This window comes from Manacus candei, unplaced genomic scaffold, assembly GCF_025592945.1.
Source record: "Manacus candei isolate 608988 ecotype Guabito, Panama unplaced genomic scaffold, ASM2559294v1 h1tg000077l, whole genome shotgun sequence".
Taxonomy (NCBI): Eukaryota; Metazoa; Chordata; class Aves; order Passeriformes; family Pipridae; genus Manacus; species Manacus candei.
Genome location: NW_026138125.1, coordinates 1,712,489 through 1,737,118, shown reverse-complemented (window position 1 = coordinate 1,737,118; position 24,630 = coordinate 1,712,489). Strand labels below are relative to the sequence as shown.

Below are 24,630 nucleotides of genomic sequence, written 5' to 3'. Positions count from 1 at the left end.
CCACCAAATACTTGGTACTTGGCATATTTTTATAGAAGTAGGAATAGTCATTATTCAGTTTCTGAGTAGTATAATGTATTAGAGGCAAAACTTAATTAAAAAAAAGTCTCATTCTTCACTGAAGGCCAAGACATCTCTGAGGCAACCCTCAACAATCAAAAAGGAACAGTTTCATCACTTCATAATAACTAGTGGGGGAAAAAATAAAAAATTAAATCAATAAATGTATTTTTGACAAACACACACAACTATTGCACATGAGATTTAAAACAAAAAACTAAACAAGACTTTCATAAAATCTGCTATACCAAAATACAGAAGTAAACAACCCTTCAGACTGCAAAATAATGAAAAGATAACCTGGTAGGTTGGCATTTAAGATTTCAGTCTTTTTAGGGGATAAGGAAAAGGAAGGAGTTTGAAGCACTAAGAAGGAACCAAAAATAACAAAGATCTAACATTAGTAGTGGGTGAAAGATAAACGTCCAAGAAGTTTTATGAGCAAAACTGAAGTGACACTGTAAACACTGCAAGCAAATAACCATAAGGCAGATTAAAAATGCAAGCTAGCAAGCCTTAAGGAAGTGTCAGCAAAACCACTAAAAAAAACCCTCCCCACACTACAGCCAACTCCAAGAAACCCATTTCCAAAGAACAAGAGCAGATAGTTTTTCCCTTTCAAAAAGAGAAAGGCGCCAAGACATCCCACAATTTTTATTCAAGAACCTTGACAAGATTTCTAAACTTAGCGTTGCATAACTACAAAAAAACCCAGTCATCCACTGAATTCAATTTATCTAAAATAAAAATATATTCCCTAACATTTCCTATTCTTCCTCCTCTGCTCAAGTCTTTTTATTGCAATATGGCAAGAAAGTTTCAGAAGATCAGGTTTGGAACAAATATTAAATTAAATACCTGTTATGCAATTTTTCAAGAAATCAAAACCCAAAATAAAAAGGAGTGAATTGAAGCAAGGAAGAAAAGCAGCAACCTCTAGTTTTCAACAGATTGCATCATCTTATGCACCACTTAAACAAAAAACAGAACTAAAAGAAACTGAAAAAATAAGGCTGGTTACAAATTCCAGTGACAGATAATACATTCATCTCCACCTGACCTAAACTCCCAGTTAAAGCAAGAGGGAGAAACTAGCTCATCCAGCAGAATTGTTAAAGGCTAAATAGTTAAGAGGTTTTGAGTCAATATATAAAATGAAAGGACAAAAGAACACAGCGCAGCTCAAGTAAAACGTATACACAAAATAAGATAAACATATAAATGCAATTCCTGTGAATCACAAAAACCCCACAATCCTGACCATATTTTTTGCAAGTCAAGTTGCAATCCCTACATGCATTTTTCTGTCTTGAAAGTTAAAATGCCAGGTATCTAAATGTATCAAACTGGACAATATGGTACAGGCTGAAGAACAGCAACAGAATTATTTAAAAAAAGAAAGGAATAGAAATTACCACAGTTGCTACCTCCTAACCAAGTGGTTGGATTTCACTGGAGTACAAAATGAATATGTCAGAATTTTTAAAGCTAGACCTCCCTTTTCAGACTAGTATTTGCATTACAGTAAATCCTACATATGGATTAGGAGACCTTGGTTTCTCCAGTACCAAGGACAAAGATCTGCCCAGCAATGAAACCAGGCAAACAGAGATGATAAGAACGACTGGACAAACACAAAGAAACCAACCTCAGGAAGTACTGCTAATGAGATTGAGAGTCTCATTTCATTTTTTATCCTCTAGTCATCACAGCAGAGTTTTCAGGAGAGATCTGAGGACGGTGTAGTTTTATGGAGATTAAAGGGAGAATTCTTAACTGTGGTAGGGAGGAATGAAGGAGAAAGCAAAAAGATGTCTTTTCACAGTCTCTATCTATAGGAAAGCCTCATGTGGGCAGCACATGGCCCAGGGGGAGGTAGGAAGCAACCCCTTATGGCTGAGTAGGATGGGGAGTCTGAATGTAAAGAGAAGATGATAATGTTTCAGTGGGGGAACAGAAGTGGAAGGATGGGTAAGGGGAACACAGTCAGACCAATATGTACAGGAAAATACAGAACTTGAGAGCTGTCAGCACAGCCAGCCTAGAGAAAAATCCTATTACACTAAATTGAGATTAGAAAGGGGGAAGGTGTGTTCGCCTGTTAAAACATTTATGTTACGTGACAGGATGAAAATGGCCATATATCACAGAAAGTATGTCAAAACTGCAAGATTCAGGCTCTTTTTTTTTTTCTCTTTCTTTTTTTTTAATATTCTTACATTCGCAACTTGGAAAGAGAGGCTGATACTGTGGCTAGGAAAGACTGGGAATGGAGATGAAAATGGTTTCAAGAACATGAAGTTTGATTTATTAGCTTAATGGAGCCTTACTGTGCAATACAGGAATTACATGTAAGAAGAGTATGTCATTGCAAAAATAACGGTCATTTACAGTTTTTATTATTAAATAAAAAAGCTCTGTTACTTCCCACGTTTAATCACTATGTCTGTTAAGGAACAAGAACAAATTCTGAATCTCTGCCAATACCAACATTGTCCTTTAGTACAGAAGTGTGCCTTAAATGGAGGTAACACACCAAGAAAAATAAGGGGGATTTTGTCAGTCATGCCAGATGACTGTCAATAAAAAAAAAAGCTCAGAATTCATTAACAGTTTCTAAAATATTTTCCTTCTAAATTTCAAAGAATAGATGTCTTAGAGGTGTAACTACAGAAGTGTGTTTTTATTTTAAAAAGGCTTCTTTTTGCATTTATCATTAAAAACTTTTAAAGTACAAAAGGTCCTGTTCCTGAATTTTAATGTATCCAATAGGTTAAAGAGTCCTACAGAAATCCTTCATGTTATGCAAAGTACTGCCCTTGAAAGTTTTTGTTGTTTCTACCCTTGAGCCCACAACATCAGGATTTCTTTTAATTAACTGAGAACTATAAGGCAAGCTCTGGAAAAAAAAAAAAAAAGTCCCTTTAATTATAGCAACTGTCAACAGCACAGCAAAAATTTTAAAGAAATCTCAATAAATATGCAAAGAGGCGCCTAAGAGATTTATGAACGTGCCCAAATACACAACTCCCACAGCACTTAATGAGACACTCCTGAGTACTCCTGTAGGTGTCTGAACACCTTCTGCAAAGCAGACTCAAGGATATGTCTGAGCATACTTCACACCTGTAGTCCCCATCAATGTCAGCTTGGTATTGTGGGCTTTTGGCACCTCTACGAAAGCCTACACACTTAAGTAATTTCTGATTATCTCCATCTGTGCACATTTATTCTTGTATAAAAGCATCTCATCTCTGTTTATAGTTTAAACCTCAAGCCTGGACCTCGGGCTCACACATGGAGACAGGAATACTAACAGCAATTTATAAAAGAGTAGGAGTGAGGTCTGAATTTTTCAGCACCAGCTTATTCCTTCCCTCTCTCAACCATCTTTCTTAATGTGCTAAAGGGGAAGGGAAATAAAAAAAAAAAAAGGGAAAATTTCTTTAGGGTTTGGCATATAATACTTGCTACATTTGGAAAGTCAATTTAAATCACAGCTGTAACAAGAATTCATGAGAATAAGAAAGCTTTTACTGATATTTGAAAACTGTTACTGGAAGTTAGTTTTCAACTGCTTCTTGGGATTTGCCTAAACACTGAAAAAAATGAAGAGACCCACATTTTAAGCCTTACATGCTCCCAATTATCCTCATAACAAGAAATCATAGTTCAGTGCTCTGCTTTTTATATTGTATCAGTTTATCACCTGAATTTAGGATATTTTTATAGTAATGTATTTTATATTTTACATGTCATGAATATACATTCATAATATATACTGTATATTAAAAAAATGAATGCAAAAATAGTTCTGATACAGAGTAACATCATGACCTAAGAAGAATCTGAAGAGAAAGGAAGTATATATATATATATGTGATAAAAGCCACAGGAAGTAATTTTCCCGCTTGTCTTTTGAGAGGGTAGTCAAAACCTGTTTAATTTTGGTATTCAGGAAAATTTGATCAGTTCAAGGACTATCTCTTCCCACATAAGTGTATATATTTAGTAAACTCTTTGTTGGCAATATCTTCAGAACATTCATATTAACAGATGGAATAAAAATGTAGCTCATAGGCAAGACAGACTGACCTTCCAGCACAGGACTCATTTAACCCACGGGCAGATGGGTCAGCACACTTTAGAAACACGGCACCAGTTAGTTCAGGAAAAGTTTGTCTGGGTTAGTCACTCAAATCTGAAGACCTACAGTGTTACAACTTCTTTGAGTCCTGCAGACTCCTAATAAATTCAATAAAACATAGATATTACAGCCAGGACTTCTCCACCAAAATGCTGACCAGCTGCCCTTGCATGAGAATTTGTTGCTGTTCCTACAGTTAACATTACAAAGAAACGTGGCCTTCTTGAAAACAGGACAAGACTGACAACAACCCTGCAGAGGCTGCACCAGGCAGAGATGCTGCTGTGCTTTCCTGAAGCTCATTAGAATTGCACAGCTGATGCCACACAGCGACAGCCCCGAGGGATCCGGCACAGGTTGCAGTCAAGGTAAGGAAAAAAACATGAGAAGACAAACCTTGGAAATCCTTTTATCCTTTGCAAACTGAAGTAGATTCAGTTAACAGTGGAAGCAGGTGAATGGGTTATCACTGACAAGGTGGTCAAGCACTGGCACAGGCGTCCCAGGGAAGTGGGGAAGTCCCCATCCTTACAGGGATGTATAAGTCACATAGATATGGCTCTTAGGGACGTGGTTTAGAGGCGAACTTGGCAGTGTTACATTAATTAGAAGCTGGTCTAAGGAAAAGGATTATACTATTTACAGAAAAAAAAAAAAATCATGGTTTGCAGCAATTTAAGAAGGCATAATTTCTATCATTCAGAAATCCACCTCAATGATGTTACTCTAAGTGAAAGTGTACTTGTTTACATTACTGAGATAATGAGGACTACTACAAAATCATCTCCACTCAAGCATTTTGTTTCTTTTTTTTTGTCAAACAGTGAAAGTAGCAGACAGTTTCAGTTAGGAAAATGAAATATAACCACTGAGAGTGGTTACACTGACAACACTTGATAACTCACCATTTAATGCATTTCAGCACCTTTTTATAAAAAAACATTAACAATGTACTCCTTTGCAGAAGTACAAGAAAAAGAGTGATCCAAAATCAGCATTCCTCTCTTTATGTTTTCAGCATTACACCTGATTTCTCTACCATCTTAACTCTTACTGCAGTGCCTAGCAAGGCCCCATTGTTACAGCTTTGCAAAGTGACTGAGCAAGTCTTTAAATTTCTTATTTTGAAAAATAAGATTAGGAAAAAAAAATAAATTAACTCTTTTCAACTTCTTTAAAACTTATTTGGTTGAACAAGAACATTGTGTGTCTCACCACAAAAAGCATGCTTGTTTTCAAACACCTGTTAAGTGTTAATTTACATAAAAGCACGATCACTTTTGACAATGAAGGATTTCATATCCAGTTTTTAAAATGGCAGTTGGCTTCCCCTTACCCCGTCTAAGTATTCAATTGCCTTAGTCTACTGATACACTGAGCCACCACTACAAAAATCCCATGCAACTCATATTCATACATAAAAATTAATAAGGTTCCTCCAAAGCTTCTCTTCTCCAGGCTGGACAGTCCCAGCTCTCTCAGCCTCTCCTCCCATGCCAGATTATCCAGTCCCTTCACAGGCATAACTTCTCCACTCGAAAGTTAAGTAGGTAAGGCAACTCATTTTGACAGACTTGAAACCCACTCAAACCTGAACACTTCAAACCAGACACACCTCCCAAAATGGTGTACATTAACATGGGAATTCTAGAAGTATCCATAAACATTGTGGAAGGAATTTAGTTAATATTCCTGTTTAGCATGGCATCAATACTATTCTTCACAGAGAAATGGTACTGAGATACACCATAACATGAAATGCCAGGCATAAAATGACTCGGGGTTTAAGGACAATTTACAGTTTCACCTGTGTTGTTAAATGTGAAGGTGTTTTAAAAAACAAAAGGAATTTTAATGCTTCTCACACTTATTTGAAGAATTATACTGTTACAACCATAAGCCTGTATTTGCTCATCTCGGAAGCCTTGATTTGGTGTAAGTGAAACATTTTCAACACAATTGTAAATACCAAAGAACAGCACCAATATTAGTCTATATGTAACTAAACTCAGACTTAGTAACACCAGCAGGAGACAACATCAGCCAAGTGAGAACATACACACTGGAGACACAGCCCAAGGTTCCAAGCTGGCATATTGTACAGGCTTTTAAAGGCTTACTAAAGCTTCAAAGAATAAATTAATAAGTTTCACGCTTCAAATATCTATTCCAAGAATCTTACTTGATTTCCACGCAGTTGGATTTTACTAACAACCCATACAGATTAAGAATCTTGGAGCCAATATCAAAATTCTTGCAAACATTCACTAGAAAAAGACATTAAAATCTTGTAAAACATTTTTGTTTGTTTGTTTTTTCCCTAAGCAATAAGCATACCTTCATTAACACAATTTCTAACAAGCATCACATGCAAGTAAATGTATTTTGGCCACAAACCTTGGCTGCCTGTAACCAAGTAAATTGCACAAGTCTTTTGAAATTGCTTTGAGAACACTGTATCTCCACTATGAAAGAAAGGATAGCTATAGACATTACTTCACTAAACAGCTTTTCATAATTATGGTATTTTATCAATGAAATTTTATGCAGGTTACTACAGAGACCATTCTGTTTTCCAGACAGTCCTGGAATACACTGCACAGTATCTGTAAGCAAGTGTGTGAAAAGGATCTACTTTAATCCTTATCAACTAAGGACTAGTTTGATAAGTTCTCATATTTAAGTTTAGGTGTACTGTATTCTAGTGTTGTCTTATTTCAGGTCCCTTTCTAAACAGCAATCTTCCCACTGACTCTTTTCAATAGTACCTTACTTTATCCTCAGAAAAGGATTCTGGCTTTGATAAGCTGCATTATGAATAAGACTTCAAAATCTGCTTTAAAATATCTGTTCCCAAGCATACACATATGCACTCCTCAGGAATATGCTGAAAGTGAGCAAGAACTTCACTAGGACCTCTTAAAACATATACAAATATTCCCTAGTATAATGGATGTGCTTAAACCCATGCAAACACATACAAATTAAGTGAAAACTATTCCCATAAATACCCTGCTTTTGATACCTCACAATCTGAGTTGTGTGATAAAAAATAAAAATTATCCAAACAACATGAGTGTCTAGGCAGCATTGTCTCTTCCACGTGACTACTGCCAGTATATATATCTAAACCAGGTAAGTAAAGAGCAGAAAGCTGAAGCTCCATGTGATTTATACAATATTCAGATCAACTGCATATAGACGATTAAATAAGTTTACCAAATCTCTACAACTTCAACTTTTTCAGATTTAAAACCCACAAATCAAGTTCTGCAGGTATTTGATATTATTTATTTCTATATTGTGGGAACAAATAAAAACCACAAGTCCACAAGTAATATACAGAAACTCAAGAGGAAAGAGGAGGGAAAAGGAAGATAAGGAAGTAGATGTGGACAGTTGTTAAGGTAGTTCTGAAGTACCAAAGAGGCACAGAAAGCCTCAGTGAGAGATAATGCTCCATCTACCCCAAGAGCTGATTGATGATGGTAGTTTCAGTTTCTTCACTGAACACACCCTCAATAACTCTCTAGAGTTGGTGTGGAAGGCAACATGGGGAAAAAAAGAAAAAAAAAAAGAGATAAGAACCACTCTTCTCTGCAGATCTGCAAAGTTTGTCTCGACTTGCGTGGGAGAACTCCTGGGACTCGGCTGCTGCCTTTCACTGCTAACAGTGCCCACAGACCTGCAGCCTTTTCTGCTTTCAGGAGACAAGAGCATGACTGTAACTGTGGGTTCCAGGATGCAGGGATGTCACATAAGGCATGACACCGCCCATGTGAACGTGACATCCTCCTACTCCCCTCCCTTTCACTTCAGCCCCCATTACCAATGACACGAAGATCTCACCAAGCCATTCTGAGAATTCTCTGTGTAATGGCAATAGAAGATGTTTCAGTCTACAGAGTGTGTATTGCAAGGGCTCCTTTGAGGCAGTAAAACTTGGGGCGAGGCAGACCCACAGCAGTTTACAGCAAGCTCAGTCCAATACATGTCCTTTCCCTGAAAAAGGCAAAACCTATTAATATTAGTAGGCCAAAGCTGCAACAAAACCCACACAGTTCAAGCAACATTGTCAATACAACATGGTATTACTTATAAACTTTATACTTTCAGTGTAAGTTCTCATTTCTCCACCTCAATTTTCCCATCATAGAGGGCATAGAAAAAGGAACCAAAACAGCTACAGGAGCTACAATCCTACATATAACATTCCATTAAAGCTACAACGGCCTTTATTTTTCTGCTTCCTTACACTTTTCACAAAGTTTAATAAAAAATCACAAAGGTAACCTCATAAATAGGACTGGTAAGCAGTATGGTCTCAATCTGCAGGAACAGGTGACAAAATGCTTACCTTCCAAATTAACACACAAAGCAGATGGCAACTCCTCACCAAGCGTGGAATTGAAGAACAAGGCTCTCTCTGCCATACGCTACAAGCACATGAAAGCTACTGCTAACAAGGAGAAAACATCTGGAAGATAGTGTTTATATATGGAACACAGTTGTTGAGTAAGCAAATGGAAGTGTGAATTTGCATTTGTTAGCTTATCTATAGTCTGGCTGCTAGGCAAAGTAGGAAAAATCCAGAATGAAAGACTCAAAACATTCTTGGGGCAATGTGTACACAATGCTTTCCCACACCTGTTTTAGATAGTGTGCAAAATTAACAACTTCAATGGAAGATTTTACTTCTGTTTAAGCATTAAAGAAAAATAGCTTTTTTTAAACCTATGCACACAGAAAATAATTATGTAGCAGAAAGTCACTGCACGAGACAGTGTGAAATAAGCAAACAATCCACTGCATTTTCTGTACACTTTCCAGTTGTAATTCTAAAGTAAAACAGGAAGAATTTAAGGGCCTGTTGGTTTTCAGATGAAAATCCTATTCCTAAACAGGATTAGCTGGTAACCTAAAAATATCAGTCAGTAATCTCCAAAAGTCATAAGCTCAAGTACCCCACAAAGTCTTATACCAATCACTAACTAAAAGAAATTAGGTCAGAATCCCAATCAGATCACACTAGAGTAGCATCAATCTTCTTATTTCAGAGCTGTCACATTTTAAATCTTTCATACAGTTTCCACATAAATTATTAAAAACAGAGATCTGCCTCTGAACAGAGATGAACCCAACATGACAATCTAGTTTAATGTTACAGTTTAAAAAAAAGACATATTAAAATGTTTATTTTTAGTCACTTAAGACATACATCTCTAAATGCACCCTGTGAAGCAAACAAAAAAGGCTATCTGACAGATTGCTTTAGTTTCCTTAAAATGATCTGGGGTCAGGTAGCAGTACTTCTGACACTGCAATGGCCTACTATCCCTGTACCTTCCCATACCTTATTTTCTCTATATAAAATATTATAAACAGCATATAATATCTACAAATCTTTGAAATCTATTGATGTAAATCCATATCAAAAAATCACTCTCTCTGCTATATCCTGGTTTCTTTTTCACAATGACAATAGTCTTCTAAGATGCAGACTCCGGGATCCTACCTACTATGTGAACTATTTGAGCATATTACAATAATTTGCATCTGGAAATCATTAGCTGTACTGTTAAAGAAGTGGCCACTTCAGCTCACATTAAGTTCCACATCTTGACTGACTGTCATTTGGGCAAGGAACTCAAAGATTCAATGAAAGCATCTCACCGGAACTGTGTTCCCAGAAGTGGCATCACTGACTTACTGACAACTGTCACAATTTTTAGTGGCTTTTAAAGTTGGTGCAGTGCACTGGCTGACACAGCTGATAAGGAGAGGCAATAAGTAGCTATGCTATGACCAGAGAACAAGTTTCAGCTACATCTTTTAGACATAGGTTGTCTCTTTCCATAATGAGAAGCTGCATGCTATCCAAGTCCTATGACATCTTCAACTCTAAAATTCACACTTTATCTACAAACTTGTCAACAAAACCAAACCAACTGGGTAACTAATGGCAGCAAGTCACTTTAACACTCTTATTTTGACTAATTTTATGGTGACATTTATGAGCTGTAATAAGCTACATGAATCAGTGGCATAAACCTACATAACACATAACAAACTAGAGGTGACTGCTAATTAAACAATAGTTTAAATTTGTGCCATGCAGAATAGACCTCTTATTAAGTATCACCATTTTTGACTTCTTATATAACAAGTTTCTGTCTATCCCTGGCTGAGTTACAATGATTATCACAAGTCTACAGACTGGAAACTCCTTTGGGAAGGGACATTTATCGACTGCAGTTTGAGAAAATACAGAAAATGTCATGAGAAAAGCCAAACAAAGTATTCACTCCTCACACACAACCACCAAAAACCACCCCCCAAAGAAAACCCCAATCAAAACCCAACAAAAACAAATCCAAGGACCAAACCCTGCCCACTGATTTAACCAGTGGCCACTGCTTCATCTTCGCTAGAAAACTCAAGCTCCCCTTCCTCATGTGCTCTGAGCCCATCAGAAACTAAAGTATTCTCAGCATAACCTGGCATATAAACAGTGCTCTGTAGACATGGGGTGCAACAAGAAGACAGCTGTATCACAATATCAGTTGTACAAATGGTACTGAATAAGCATTTGTTTTGTTTGACTTCCTTCTGGTTTTCTCTGCCTTGGATCAGTTTGCTTGCAATGGACCATCTCTGCTAATTTTAGCTGCAGTCCTCAGTCATTATGGATCAAGGGAAATCCAAATACTTTCTCAGGAACCCATACTCACAGGCATATAACATCACACTGCTTAACTCTAAGCATGCTGACAAACCAAGTTTGCATATTCTTGCTACAGGCAACGTAGAGAAATCTGAGTTCTCTTCATACCACAGTCTAGCAGTGATGCATAAAAAACAATCAAACCCTGAAGTGAAGAAACATTAACTTCAAGCTCCCTTGTGATACAGCATTATAGATAAGGGAGAATAAAGCAAAAACAGCCAACACAATGCATGGCCCGAGGAAGAGCTGTGCGACCCAACTTCCACAGCCTGTCGTGGAAAACAGAAATGTGAGGCCTTCTTTCTGGCAAAGTGGGCTGACAAAAAGGTTTGCCAAGACAGTTAAATTTTCTTGCTGCCACAGCTGTCAGAGAGCACTCCTGCCTGGCTTCTCACTTGTCTTCAAAAACTAAAGGAGAAGTTCCACAAAAAAAAGTTAATCTCTTTTCCTCTTTTCTCCCCACCTCCCCCAGAGCTAAAAATTATTAAAAAATGCATAGGCAACTATAAAAGCCATCAACAAGAGAGAGGAGTGAGTACAATTAAATAAAGACAGTAATGTAACCCCCAAATTTCAGGCAGACAATTGAACACAGTATCCCGGGGTTGATTTCAGTATAAGCAAGGTTGCAAGAGCATCATGTTACAATCTAAGCCTTAAGAGCAAGTTTCTTTAGACAGTCATATCAAAATATTAATTTCCTAATGCAGGAAAGAAAGCAGTTCAAAGCTCCAGCTGAACCATGTCTGTCTGAGTAATCATCTAACCTTTGTTCACTGTTAAAAGCTCGGTGGACTTTGTTAATGTTTATAACACTACAAAGCACTAGGCCTCCATGAATTGCTTGCCTCCTCATTTGGAAATGGGTACAAAGACTGATGTTGCTTTTCAATGAAAGAAGAAACTTCTAAAATATCTTGTCAGCTCTAGCCAAAGAAATATTCTTCAGAAGAACTACAGAGCTCTTCAGTTCCAGAACAGTTCAGATCCCATGATCTTAGAGCTACTGCTCATGGGTTTATCCCTTGATGAAAGTACTGTCAGTGACAGAGCAGCTGAGTGGGACAACTCTAGAACAACCCTAACATTTCTCAGTAGTTACATCATGTCTTTTATGAATCAAAACAATTTTACTAATGTTAATGTCAGAATTATCTTCTGACACAAAATCCACAGAACTTTGTTACAACTGTAAAGAATTAATTAGACCTTCACCAGCCTAACACTTTTTTTATAGATGATATTTTAACAAAATAGTACTGCTTTGACAAAGCACAGAGGTCAAATGAATTGGCTTATACAGGCCAGCTAATCAAGTGTGTGCCAGTGTACTGTGGACACATTATCCTGAAAATATATTAATAGCTGCATGCCAGTCCTACTTCAAAGAAAGTTATGACTTGCACAGTAGCTAAGTCTTCGTAATCACAAACACACAACTTCCTTAACTCCTGGAAATGCGTATTCAGAGTTTAAGAGGGAAAGTGTGGAGACAAAGCCACATATGTGACTTATTGTCTGCCAAGGGCAAAAGACATCAGGCATTCTCAAAAGGACTGAGATGACTCTGAACATTTTAGAGGAGGATATTCTGAGCACATTCAGCAAAAATCCACTAAGAACTCAGGAGTCAGAGAGAGCTTCCACAGAAATGATAACAGCTCCTTTCAAAAAAAAAATAATCAGGGCAATTATAGAGGAAAAAGTGCATACACATAAGGAAATAGGACAGGACAGAAGAAAATAGTTGGCAGAACATCAAGATTTTTAGATTCAAATTGGGAAATACATTGCCTTCATTTTCCTCATTTCTCTCGAGCTGTTAGCAATCCATAATGTACTTTGCATCTTTGTAATATTGTTCCTAAATTAAGTAGGATTTACCAAATGCTTTAAGTAGATATTCTAATATTAGATACTTACTCCAAAACAAGTTAGTGGGTAGTTAACATTAGTGGGTAGTTTTGCTATCATCATAATTAAGACCTGAGGGGAAAAAAAAAGGCTTTTTTGGAACTATATCAAACAGTAGTGAGGTCTATTGTCTACATACTTCTTTGAAGGTCATCATAATGGGCCATAACAAAGGAATTGTGATCACCTTGGTTAAAATCTGATGAATTGTAAATAAAGATCACAACTGCTTATATTTGAGCTGAAGTACTTAAGTTGGAAAAAAGTATACATCCACCATCTGGTGCACAGTAATTACAGAAATTAAAGCCACATTTCTGTGGCCCGCCTTTAACAATTTTTACTGATACAGTAATACTTGATCTTCTTAGGGAACGTAATCTAAAGTCATGCTGTTAAATGAACATAAGACTATCCACTGTATGGCGTAAGCAGTTCATTAAGCTGGAATCTTTAAAAACACTTGCTTGCTCCCTAGTAATAACAGAAACAGTTTCTGTAGGTTTACGTCATGCCGTTAAATTTAATCCACAGCCAAGGCAAGTTAATTTCACACCTGCTGAGCGATATCATGATGGATGGCACCACAGCAGGTCATTAATTTTCTTTCCTTTTGATTAATTTCACACCATACACTGGACACACTCTTTTGCGTTACGATGTCTGAGTGCAGTGCTTAATTCTTGCAAAGGGCTAAATCAGTTTTTGACTGCTTGCCAAAGTGCAAAGAACCCAGATGTGATACAAGTGAAAGGAAGCTTCACTAGGCTTGGCACTGAACTCTGACATGGCTACAGGTGTGGCATCTGTAGTGCAAATAGCAGTGAAACTACTAAAACAATCAAGAAGTTAAATTTAGCACCTTTTTGCCCCAGAAACCCTCCCATCAGTTGGTTACTGACTTTACACCTAACAAGGCATAAAGATTTACTAAGACTACCATATCTCTTGTTTAAAAAAAAAAAAAAAATCAAAATTACACAAGGTGAAAGAAGTGAAAGAAGAGGAAGGAAAAGTTAACATTCAAAGATGACAACAGCAGCCTCTGTCGCCACCAGAGCAGAAGGGGAAGCTGCAGGTCATTTTGTCCCTCAGTAGTCAGTGAAGACATCTGGGGCCTTTGGAGGCCTTGATACCCACAGGAGAGGGTCCAGCCACAGCAGACTGCTGAGCTGAGCCAAGAGCTCACAGCAGAGAACAGGCTAATCTCTCTCCACTTATCCTGCTGCTCCAAGCCGCTCACTCTCACACCCTCCTTTGTGCTAGATGTGCCAAATCCACAGATCCCTCGATGAGCTGATTCAGATCATGAAAACAAAAGAAGCCTTTTTCTTACATTAGCTTTCTGCTTGTTTTGCAAACCAAGCTGTCTAACAGATGGGTCAGGTGTGTATCGGAGCTTGTGAAAATGAAAAGGAGAAATTGTATCTTTTGGTAGCAAGGAACTGTTTAGCTTAGCCCTTCTCCCCCTTTTAGGGAGCAATTAAAAGCAGCAGCCCCAAAAGCCTCATCCTCTCTATTGACTATGGAAGGACCTGAGCTTCTTAGACTCAGATTAAGATGTGCTTTTGTCCTTTCTTTTCCCTTTCTCCATGCACCCCAACAATCTACAGCACAGCTAATATCAGGGAACCGTTATTGCTCGTAACTCCTCCAAAGCTTTCTCTCCTTTGTTCTTACTTTCTGATCATGAAGAATAATATTTAGGAAACACAAAAGCCCTCATACTTACCAGCAGCCATTTCTGGTAACAGCAAATATTGCAATGAAGTCAAAATAGTGGAGAGAGTGACATGGAAAATAATTCTGTGATTTGACAAATGTAAATCACGTAGGACACGTGATTCAGTATGCATGGCTTAAATCTCTCAGTGTGACAGGTTGAGGAGAGGAAGGCACAAGCTATTCTGGATCCATCTGTGCTAGCAGACTTCTCCAACCAGAAGTCACTGCCCCCTCACATCTGCCCATGGAATTAACCTGAGTGTTCCTTAGACATTTCAGTCAAAACAAGTTGGGCAATAATTAATTTGCTATTTCATCTACCAAGCTGGTCTGGCTATTTTGATTAGCATAGTTCAAGCTGTATAGACTGGCCCTTCCATAAAGATTGCAGGAATCTTTCCTAAAATCATTCTGTTGTCCTCTTCTGGTTCAGCATACTGACTGACATTACCACTCACTGTCAATTACTTGATCAAAGGCTCCGCATAAAGCTTGAATAAATGCTCATTTCATGTGTTATAATGGTACCTGTTTATTTGCCAACATGCAGTTTTCAGCACGAACTGTAAAATTTTACTGTCAACTCCTGTAAAGAACCGAAACACAGGATGAACTCGAAGCTGGATTAGTAGGACTTAGTTGCTGAATGGAAATTCAAAGTAAATTATCTCAATCATCACAAGCTACAAGCAACTCCCATTGCTGGCAACCAACTATGCCAATGCTGGCAGTCAGGAGTATCAAAGGAAGGGTTACAGCTCCAACATCATTTGCAGCAGTCTGTACCTCTTCCTCATCATCACATGGTTCCTGCAATGAATGGGAAACTGAACATTTCAGTCCTTTCCCCAATTACCCAAAACACAGTATAAAAAAAGTCTGAGAGAGAACCAGGTTTTTGATGTCCACATTTTTGGATGTCTAGAGGACACCTAAGTGTACTTCCCTTTGTATCTCTCGGTGCTGAAGGTCTGCAGAGTAAACAACTCCCTTTCTACCTAAGGTAGCTGTTATCTACCTTTGTAGCTGTTATCTCTCTGGCCTCCTTCTCCCTACAGAAACATGCAATCATTCTCCTCTTTCCTCAGTTTGGCCTTTTTCAGGTGCTTCAGGAAACTGAAAACCCAGCAAACACACAGGTCATGCTGCTCAAACTATCAGCTTCCTCTCCTTCCCTGAAAAGGGTGGTACTTTCAATGAAGAGACACTTAACCTGCCTGCATATCATCTGAAATTAGGAAACAAAAGAAGCCCAACTGTCAAGCCAGGTCTTAAAATGTGGGGTTTTTTTCCATCTCACAAAGATAATAAATAATTAAGGTGAAATTTCCCCTAAGTGCATAGATTAATGCTTACCAAATCCCTTTAATTATTACAGCAATTTGTGAACTAAAACCTAAGTGCAATAAAGAATGAATTTTAAATTGCTATATGTTTGCATATATTCATTATGCACATCACCATATGTCAGGCAGAATCTCTGAAGGTAAATCTCAAACAAGTGATTACCACTGAAGCAACATGATGGAGAATAAAGTAGACAAGTGATATATTTAGCTTCATCCTATCTGGGTCCCTAGAGAAAAGTGTTCCTTCTAGTGTGGGAAGTGGAGGGGGGAAAAAAAAAAAAAGGCTAGAAAATTAAAACATGTTTTTCCCCAATACTAATGACCCACTTTAAATAGTCTTATGCAACTATAAAATGAGATTATATTTGCCTTGTCATGGATTTAATCTTATGTTTTCTAGTCTGAACCATCTCAGAAGGTTATTTACCTCACTTGCCTACCACAGTTTTCTGAACTTTCTCAGTTAAAGAAATACAATCCCTCTCCATCTTTTCAAACCAATTAAATAAAAAAAGACAAACCTGGTGAGGTAATTTTGCACTTGGCTGAACTGTACAAGGATTATATAATCTGAAGCTATATAATTATGTTAAATACCTGTTACTCTCTTCTTAAGTTTTCATCAGCCCTGGAATTCCCCCATGTGTGCTCTTCAGTGTGTTCTCAAGCATGAATATTGAGCTTTTCTCCCTCCAATGCTGGGAACACAAGTCAGTTCTTAGAACACTTGCTATAAACCGAAGCACTGTCATTAAATGAAATGGTTTTCCAAAAACAAGCAGAAACAGATCCACTTTGGTAAGTATTTTCTAAAAAGGGCACAGAAAACTTAGCATTTACAAATCTCTGCCACTGCAACAGAAGTCATTCTAGATGTTGTTTGTAATTGTATGAATGGAAGAGAAAAAAGTGTACCTTCTAGCAGAAATTCTTGCTGTGTACCAACTAAAAGCTCCTTCACACACTAGATAGACATTAATATAATTTGAAAACACCTCACATGTACAACAAAATATCCACATATTTGTCAAACATTATATGAATAAGAGGGACAAGATTTACAAGGCAGTTAAGTCAGAATTCCAAGGTCCATTGAAACACATTAGGTCAGTATTTCACTTAGTTCTCTTGTGTTTCAACAATACAGATGCATTATAAGAATATAAATGTAAGCATGAAGGCTTTCTTCCTCCTTCCCCACAACACTAAAAAAAAATTAAAAAATATTTCCTAAATAGCATCCTAAAGCCATATGCTTTCCAGAATCAGAAAGGAAATTCAATAGACAATATTGTCCATCTCTAGAATGGTGACAGTGAAAAACTGTGTATTTTGATCTAACAAGATCCAAATTTTCTTCCTAGAACCAAGTTCATATTAGCTAGGTAAATGCACATGACACGAAATAAACCTACAACCCTGAGACATGAATACTCATCTATAAATTCAGACAATGCATTTGAAAATTATTACAATCCAGCAGTTAATGTAAATGCACAAGGCTGCCAAAAAGATCACTTACAGTTCCAAACAGAATTTAAATGGTCTTGAAACAGTACCACAGTAGTAGCAGAGAGTAAACCAGAGACCACTACACTGACACTACCACAGATGAATGGATTTCTTTACTGTTTAGTCAAACCTAATGAAGAGAAAAGGATAGGCAGAGATAGAGAAATAGATTTTCTAATATTATGAAAATACTCTTCTCTTTCCACTCACTGGGGAAACTTGCTGGCAAATATATCTTTAAAATTTGATACAAAAAGCCTTCCTCTTTTAAGCCCTGTATCACTGGGCTACATTGATATATCTCTGCAACAGCCAGGATTTGACACATAACCTGCAAATAACTATTCAAGGCATTATCTTGGCACATTTCAACACACAGAGCAGACCATTTGCTTTGTAAGCTACAACCACCAGGATCCAACACAGACCATCCTACCACTGCATCATACCTTAACCCATGGCTTAGACCTGGGTTCCACTGCCTGAAGCAGATAAATGTGCACTTGAGCCACGTGTGTGCAGAGGACAACAGTACCTCTAACTCTGGGGGTACACACTGAAACCCAACAGGGCCACTCAAGTGACTCAGTGGCTGCAAGAGTTCAAGGCCAGGTTGGTTGGGGCTTGGAGCAACCTGGCATAGTGGAAGGTGTTCCTCTCCACGGCAGGGGGTTGGAATGAGATGAGCTTTAAGGTCCCTTCCAACCCAAACCATTCTGTGATTCATTCTATTCTGAGGTCTGGTCTTAAAGAGAAGAACTGTTCAAGCTACTAGTCTGACAGAATAAAGAAAACATTTTTTTCAGTAACATTTTCCTCTGTATTTCAGAGGAATATGATATTTTTTTCTACAGTTTTTATCAATAGCTTCCAGACTTTACTCCAATTTAGGCTGCTGTTTTAATGCTGAGAAAGGTCATATCCTGTAGTTTGGACTCAACACAGGTTTAGGTCTGAAAAGTGCTTTGGAAGTCGTCTCTTATGTTCTTATAATAACTATTTTGATCCAAAATTATTATTGCATAAAGTAATTTTGGTATATGAATTTTTAACTATTTTATTTTCCAAATCTCAGAAAGTATCTGACCTTCAAGACAGCTAAGCAAGTAAGTTGGTTTTCCCACAGTTAAAGGTTTAATTTAACTCCTAACCTCTCTCTAATTAACTGCATTCTTCCTGCTCTTCATTCTCAAGTTTGCTTTATGTTAAAGAGAGCAGTACCTGACCAGTTAATTTAATGACTCTTAAAGAACAACACCTTGTAAAATTCTTTAAAATTGGAAGGATTTTTCCTTCATTTAGTTTAAAAAATAAAAAGCAAAACCAAGTATTGCTTCATGGCTTTAAGTATCTAGCTGCTATGACATTCACAATTCCACATTAGACACCTAAAATATGTTTACAATGAAAGTTCAAGGAGAGACTCAAAATAGCCAGCTTACAAAAGAAGCAGTTTAATTGTGAAATTAAAAGTTAGCATAGATTTACCAGACATTTCAGAAGATAGTATTTGAAAAGTTGTTTAAATTCAGATTTATTTGATGCCTTGTTCTGCTCAGCTTTCCTACATTCTAACAGATCATTGAGACAATATAAAGTGTCAAACTTACATTTTCTCCATAATACTTTCATTTGTTTATCCTGGCTGGCTTTTTTGGGAGGTATAATGATAGCCTTATATGAGTTTCCTATACATATGTTTAGAATAATCAAGCCAAATAAATTATTGCAATAACATATTGAATATATTGGAAAAATATGAAAATTAATTCTGGTGCAAATAACCCCCAAGGGAAAAAAAAATCTGTAGATCTGGACAAACTACAGGACACTCATGGACTACCCACTTCTTCAATGTGCTCCTTTTATTATCTGGAGATTCAGAGCTTGTTGAACAAGGGCAGCAAGTCAGACCTTCAATAAAAATGGCCTCAGTCATTAGAGACAGCTCCTGAGGTCAGCTGAAAAAGCCCCATCAGAAAAAAAGAAAAGAGAAACAGAATTTGTGTGTAAGTCATTGTTGTGACAAAGAAAAAGATGCAAGATCAAATGGCCCTTTGAAGGCATGCAATCAATGCTTGAAATCACCTGTTTTCATAAATAGGCAGTGAACAAGCCAACAGAAAGGTTTGAGTTCATCCTGTGTCTATTATTAGCTGATTATAACAAAGATTCAGCACAACTGCCCATACACCATTCAGAGACTTCATCAAGTTTGACTTAATTGTACAGAAAAAAAAAAATCCATCCAGGTTTGGTGGGTGGGTGGGGCAGGATGAGGGGTTCTATTTTAGTCCAACACTTGAAGTCAAGGAGTTCAGTAAATAAAGACATTTCCTAACTGGTTTAATAAAGAATCAGGTTACACTAACTGAAAAAGAATTTCAGAAGTACACTTTCAGGGATGGGAAGGAATGCATGTGATAAAGCTTATGTGTAATGTGTGTTAAAAAATTTTAAGTCATGTGGTGAAATCTCATCCTTGAAGATGAGATGTTTGAAGTAAAAAGGTAAAAGTCACTCAAGAGTCTGGACTGAGATGGAAATCATGGGTTTTTTTACACACACAGCATAGAATACAGAAAGCCTTCCTCACACATAACTGAAATTCAGCTTGACCAACAGCTAAAAACAACACAACACCAAAGCCAAAATAAGAAAATTAATTGAGAAATAGGTGAATTGTAACACACCTTCTGAATAAGAGATTACATACACTGAAATCTTCACAGCCTAATGGAAGGCTACTTCCAGGGCTGAACAGAACAGAAAATACATCTGTTGCCTGCATAGCTCCTGAAGACCAAATGAAAAGAGAGCACAACATGATTAGCCCTTCAGTCTTGTAGGGTGTGGAACAGCGGAGGCAGTGGGAAAAGCAATAAATAGGTAGCAGTGACAAAGAAACATGCTTCAAATGTGTGATTCTGTGATTCTGTGAAATTACACCAAGTAGGGAAGGAAGGCAACAGACACAAGCCGAGATGGAAAGAAAGGGTAGGACCAAAACCCTGAAACCTGCTACACAGTATTCTGGTACATTTCTAACACTCCTCATTTTTAATTTTTTTTTTTTTAACCAGCTTTACAGCTCAAACACTGTTGTACTTTCCCTGACAGTCTAAATAAATCTTATTAAGGAAATAAAGACCTTAACATCATAATAAACTGGACAACTATTAGCACTGCACTCCAACTATTAGCCACACATCCAAGATAGTGAGACTATATTAGAAAAAAAAAAAAAAAAAGGACAGTAACAACATTTGACAGATTTCTTCCTCCATTTGTCAAAAGCAAGGATGGCAGACCCTGTCAGTAAAAAATAAACAATGAAAAGGTTTTAATTCTGCATTTTTGTGGCCTGGACAAACATCTTTATCCTGAGCAATAGGCTTGATCCCCATAGTATAGGCAAGGTAGACACTGCAAGGTTCCTGGAGTAATTTCTGCCAAACTACAATGCTGCATCAGCAGCCTTTTTAATTAAATGTCAAATTTTAGTTATTTAAAGAATAAAGTGGGTGGCATATTTAAAAATACTCTGTAGCTTGTCAAAGGGGAAGAGTACACCTTCATTAAAAAACTATTTTCATAATACACACCCAAAATCAATAGTGTGAAATCTTAGTTGTATATTAGGAATTTATACAGTGAGAAGGATTTTTTTTTTTACTTTGAATAAACAAACATAAAAATGTATATTGGAAATACTTACATAGACTAAGTCTTCTGGCAAAAAAACCCAAACAAAACAACAAACATCACATTAATTTGCTACATAAAACTGGGGCCATTTGACCCGCTGGACAGAGCATTAACCAATATTAACCCTCTGCTAAACTAACATTTTAAGAAGTAATAAGAACACAATCTTCTAAATTAGACCAATGTTCAAACACGCCAAGCCAGTACTGTCACTGAAAGCTGCATCATTATCCTCCTCCAACCTCCTTGGCCAGCCTGTATGGCTGGAAGGTGAGGACAGGAGAGGAATGGTGTTGTTTTGAAACATGAACAGTCAAATGCCAGAAAGTCATTTACAGGTACAATACTTTGTCAGCCAGGTCACTCCACTGGCATGTAAATGCATTGATAAGAAATGGGGAGGGATTGGTGTGAGGAAACAAATTTCATCTAACTGCAGTTTGGTGAAGATCAGGAAGACTAATGACATTCCCATATAAAAGCACCACCAAGTGCTGGTGTTAATTCTCCTGCATTAGAGGAACAGAATATTTGATTAGCATAAGGTAGTACAAATTATAAAAGAGTGTTATAATATTACTGAGTTACACAGAGTATTCTGAACACCATATCCTGAAGTAATAAGCATTCAGCTGGGCAACTGAATTCAAGATTGCCATATCCTCTGGGAACAATACTCAAGGGTAGAACAGACCTGAGGTACAAACAACAGTCTAACTGGAGACCAAGACAATTCTAACAAAACTGAATACTAACAGTGGATGGGGAAAAAAATGCATACTTCACGTACAAGGGATGCAGAAAACTTGCACTTCAAGTGTAGGGGGGAAAAAATGCCCCTGCTAATTTATATTTTTTAAACCCCAAACAATGAGCAAGTAGATTCTTCAGATCTCCATCTAAACTCCCTTTTTAAGCCTAAGTAACACAAAATTTATGTAGAACAATTTTCCTCATATATATAAATGACAATACTATTTTTCAAGTACAGTTCTTTTAAAATTAATCTTTTTTTTTTCATTTATAAGACTCACTGTTTTCTTTGCTCTAGATGTGACCACTTACATGCCAATATCTCAGTAAGTAAGAAAGTGTTCTCAGACATGTTTTAAGTAACTTAACAGTGGCATTCTTCTGTAACATTACACAGTGCACAAGCTATGCAACTGGTACATATGGAAACTACGATGCCAGGAAATGAATCAAGGTACAAGGACTTTAATAGAAGCTGAACAGAAGTTAAACCTGTTACAAGCATTTGCTGTGCATCAGCCAGTACAGCCCTCAAAGGAAAGTTTAAATGTACACTTGGGCCTCATTGTACTAGTTTCAACATACAGAGCCAGAGGTTTAAATAGCATCAGCTCCAAAAGAGCTTAAGTAAACTGCAATATGCCTTTTACACCAGTACAGAACTTTACCCACTGCAGTTAAACTCTCGTTACATCATTGTAAAAATCCAATCCTTTCACCATAGGCTGGTGGCAAACTGAATCCCTGCTGGTAATTAATCAACAGTGTTGAAACAACTGCTCACTTATTGGACATTCAGGAGCCAGCCTGGATCAGCTACTGAACTGAAATTCCAAACTTCCCGTGGGCAGGTACTATTTTCAAAGAACTTCATCTCAGATGCAAGTATGCAGCCATCTGTAATGGACTCCAGCAGAGGCACCAAGTCCTCATGCATCCTCCAGCCTGAAGCTCTTCTTCCTCCCTCAAATATTTTTTAACTTACCTTGGTGAGAATTTCCGTACGGCAGGTCAGGTGGAAGTTACTGTAACCTTTTCCCCAAAGGAATCATGGGTAGCCCTATCAGGTTATCAATCCAGAACTCAAGGAGAGTCACTTCAGAGACTCAAAGACTTCAGAAAGATTAACAACTGGAGCCAAAAAAATGAGACCTGCCCAAGAGGTCTCACACCACCGAGATCCAGATTCAGTCATACGTCAAATCCTTTAGTCAAACTAAAAATTCACGCAACCCGGTTTCATTTATCACACCACTAAAAAATTCGAAAGTATTTATTTTATTGATTATTCAATTTCTTGAACACATGAACGCTAAGCTACTGAAAAAAAGTAGGGAAAGTATTCTAACAAGAAATTCAGGTTACTAACCTACCTATAAGGAGCAGAACTTATCTTTCAAGATAAGTTATGCTAACGAAACAAAGAATTTTTTTCCTATAAATAAACTCTATTGGTATTTAACAAAATGCCTATTAGAAATAACAATCTAATATTTTAATTTAAAGCATTACCATAAACATATTTAAAGTATAACCATAACATATGGTAACTTGATTACAGGCTCTTAAAATTAGGTTAACTGTTCAAAACTGGCTGATTTTATCTATAAGTAAAATAGCTGTTAGTTTGAGCAGAAAAGACACTGGAAGTATTCTCCTCCTGAATGTTTTTTTTTGCAGTCTAGTAAATGAAAAGCAGCTGTATAACACAAATAGATATGAAGTGTAAACAGAATGATACTGCATTTCACCATGCTCTTGGAGGATCAATAATACTGATTGAGAAACTGCATTTCATGAAAAGAAACACAGGGAAGTAAACTGCTCACTTTTACAAGGACTTAGAAAACCAAATCAATGTGCTAAGGGACTGATTGTAATAATGTAATTTTAATAATGTGGTCAAATATCCTGTAAAACCTAGACTGAAGTCTGAGTGGCAAAATTGATAAATCTTTTTTTAACACTCCACAGAGTGTTCTCCATCCTTTTGCTATTCTGTCAGATCAGGAAACACAAATACCGATTTTGCTGACTAAATCTTGCCAAAATACAGGAGTGACAATACTTAATTAAATCTAAGAAGAAATAAAGCATTAAATATTCTAATTTGGCTACATGTCTATTCAAATTTAACGCCCAAGATCTAAATTAGTTTGACTTACAGACAAACAGTTTGGGTGCTTTAAAAGCCTTTCTCAAACAACTCAATTTGTTCAGTACTCCAAATATTTTTTTCAGATTTTTCCTGATCTCTCTGGAACTTTTTTCCATGACCCCTGCAACAGAAATAAGTATTTTAACATTACCTACTTTCTCTTCCATCAACACACAGAAACTGAGAAATATTCATTTTTCTGCTCCTTCTCACTGCTTGCAATGGTGCCTTATTTGGACTGCTCTCCTACTTGTTTCTTAAGCATCTTATTGCTAGCCAAGGAATAGCCCCATTCATTTTGCAGCCCCTCTTTCTGCCAAAATCAACTGTGAATGCGCTATATGTCTACCATTGGCCAAATGCATTTTTGTCAGGGTTGTGAGAGTGTTGCAAAAGCTGAGAGGCTGGAGGTTTTGGAAGTGTGCCTTATTTTGTGTGTGTGTATGCCTTCGTGTCTGAAGTAGATAGGAAAGTTTGTATTCAATATAATGTATTAGAACCTACAGAGAACACTGAGGTCAAGCTCCTTCATCTTTACAGCAGGAGTTTGCCAAATAGGTGTGGAAGTCCCTCTGTC

At 37.2% G+C, this 24,630-nt stretch overlaps 1 protein-coding gene across 4 annotated transcripts in view; it reads right to left on the bottom strand.

Moving 5' to 3' along the window:
• Nucleotides 1-24,630, bottom strand: part of MGAT5 (alpha-1,6-mannosylglycoprotein 6-beta-N-acetylglucosaminyltransferase) — a 121,315-nt gene that overhangs the window by 90,199 nt on the left and 6,486 nt on the right. Inside the window, exon 2 of one of the 4 annotated variants that reach the window (XM_051810274.1) lies at nucleotides 8,057-8,209. The exons of 2 other annotated variants lie outside the window; for them this stretch is intronic. The gene's annotated coding sequence lies outside the window, so the exon portion shown is untranslated. Of the gene's footprint in view, nucleotides 1-8,056; nucleotides 9,648-24,630 lie in introns of those variants that run through there. One more of the 4 variants, XM_051810273.1, reaches the window with a different exon arrangement.